The sequence below is a fragment of the Varroa jacobsoni genome, unplaced genomic scaffold (genome assembly GCF_002532875.2).
Source record: "Varroa jacobsoni isolate VJ856 unplaced genomic scaffold, vjacob_1.0 scaffold_287, whole genome shotgun sequence".
NCBI classification, from domain to species: domain Eukaryota; kingdom Metazoa; phylum Arthropoda; class Arachnida; order Mesostigmata; family Varroidae; genus Varroa; species Varroa jacobsoni.
In genome coordinates, this window is record NW_019213189.1 from 272870 (window position 1) to 275713 (window position 2844).

Sequence of the window (2844 nt, forward strand, 5' to 3'; positions counted from 1 at the left end):
TTGGAGCATATAAATGGAAATCTCATGCAAAGGAAAATATCAATTGTATGAAATTGTTGAAAGACTTAATTTTTTTTTCCGTGGCCTATATGAATATCTTTAAATGACAACATGCTATCACGATAACATTCCACCCAAAGAAAACAGAGCTGTATCTTGATCTTTATATTAATATGATTATCTCCAAGATGATTACTAATTCTTAACGGGCAAATCTGTTTCTCTAAATAATAGGAATTAATTACCTGCGCATATTTTATTAAGGATAGATACATGTAAGCCTTACGCCTTGTGAGCTAAAACTAAGTTCGTGCATTCTCCGCGGTCCACTGTAGTATATTGGTGCTCTATGGAAATGCAACATTAGCAAGTATTTGAAATAAAATCAGTATGACCTTTTTAGTGAAAATAGTTTTAACATGCTAAACTCCAGACTATTGCCATACGATTTGTAGTAACATATAGGACATGTCACTGATGTGTAGTCTGCTTCTGGTGTTTTTAGAGATCTGGAAAGCAATCGCATCGAATTGATTAGTAAAGGAAGCTTCCAGCACGTGCACGCAACCAATGTGTGTGCAACTATTTTACACGCACGTCAACCGGCTCGGGTTTTTGACTGTCGAATAAAACAAACGGTTTATTGTGCTGAACAAGCAAAATATCAACTGAATAGCCCTCATTGAGATGGCCTGTAGCACACGACACTAGAGATCTATGTTAACGAAAAATGTCAAATTTGTACCTCAAGCGTTTTTAAGCTTTTAGAGGCATGACTAAATTTTATGCTTTTATTAGCTCATTAGTATCAATAATACTTCTTAGGTCTTAGCATTAATGGCTAAGGTCACGACGAAGCCGTGAACGGACATAATAAGTCATGAAACTGTTGTTATTTTTGACAAAATTTAGGTAGTTAACTGAACGGCTTAAAAGTAAGACGGTTTGTTTAGCTCTATGTAACCCTATGCACAGGATAGACTTGTACATGCTTTTCACCGAGTTCTACTAAGACCACGGATGGACAGCTAATCAAATTTGCAATCGCGCGGCTTATTCGTATGCTACTGAAATAAAATTTCCCAGGCTAGCTTTCACTTATTTGACCGACCTTTAGAATCACCTTGAATGACACGACTCAACCAGCCCACATGCTGTGTGGTGTATTGGATAACGTCAGGCCAATATTGAATTGTATGGCTTAGATTTCTTTTCAAGAGTTTGCTGTCAGAAAAGTATACCTACAGGCCACAGACCATCGTCCTGAGGTTAATATCAAAAAGAAAGCTTAGAAAACCCTGAATCTATTCTGGCGATTCATCAAGAATGAGGCCAGAAAAGCAACTGTAATTAAACAATACTACTAGATTACTTGTACATCATCACGTACTGGTTGGTTGAAAAGATACTGACGGCTCTTAAAACAAGACTGAAGTTGTTTTTTTTTTTCATTTTTAAAACAATATTTCTAATATAAATATGCGCCATTTTTGTTGATGACCCGCTATATTTTTGGTAAGGCAATTCATCACATCACTGCAGATCTTTTGTAGTTTTCAAGCGAAAAATTGTACCAACTGATTTTTGCATTGCTTCATTGGAAGCAAATTAATACTATTAAATGATAGTCTGATGTCGCAAGATTCGGGCTATACAACGGATCCATTAAAATTTCCGATCCAATTTTTTCGATCTTTCTCAATGTCTTGTTGTAATCCTGCTAGCTGCTGACAGTAGAGATCCGAGTCAATTGTTTTACCACGCGGCAGCAGCCCATATTGCGCGATTTTTTTACAATCCCACCAAACATATAGCATTGCGTCCTTCGACACCAGTTCAGGTTTTATCACAGATTATACAACCTTTCTTTTTTTTTGTACATGTTATCCACAGGAAATAGCTCGATTTCGTTGCGTTTCCGTATAGTTACCAAAATACAAATATGACCAAGTAATTTTTTTCACGTCAATTCGTATGGTACCCAAACTTCAAGTTCTTTTGTAGCAAGCTTTCTTCAAATAATTTAAAACTATTTGACAATTGATGTTTAGTTTCTTGCCGATGGCATGGTTACCCACGTGTGTTTCGTGCGTAACTTTCGTAAGTTAAAATTTACCAACCTTTTTCATAGTTGCTTCACCACTACACTTTCACGTTGAAATTTCCAGAACCAAAAAGACAGACTTGCCTTTGGGCCACTTCTTCCTAACCATGAACAGCACAAATGTTTTTACGGGCCTAAGCAGCGTTTGTCCCTTTATCGTAATATAGTTACAAAGCGAATTTTTGCAGAAACTTCATTTACCTTCAACGCACTCTATCTTAGGCATGAATAAAGGCATTCCAACGATTGTAACGTATCTACAACTGCTAAATTTTAGAATTCAAATGACACTTACCCGAAACGTACATGGGTATAATACATGGGATATATAAAACCCAACTGAAAAATTATCAATATTTTTTTGGCCACCCAGTATTCACACTATGTCGTGTAAACTCAAGCAAACATTGCTACAGTTTATGTAACAGCAGATCATGAAATATTCCACTGAGAATTATTCATACTTTGTCCATATCTGTGTTGCTCAGACTAGTCTGTCATGTTACAAACATTTTGAGTTCTCTAATCAGAGACGACGCCGCAGCAATATCATACCTCTACTTTAATTAAACACTCAAAAAGAACAGGTAGAAGTGTCTGACTTCATTCAAAACCTTCTGGCTCTCATCCAAAAAATCTTTTTATGCCGATATAATTTAAAGTTTTAGACGCATTAGAAATATACCAAAAATAAACTCTGTATCACAAATAGTATTATTTCTTTATATACACTCCTAACT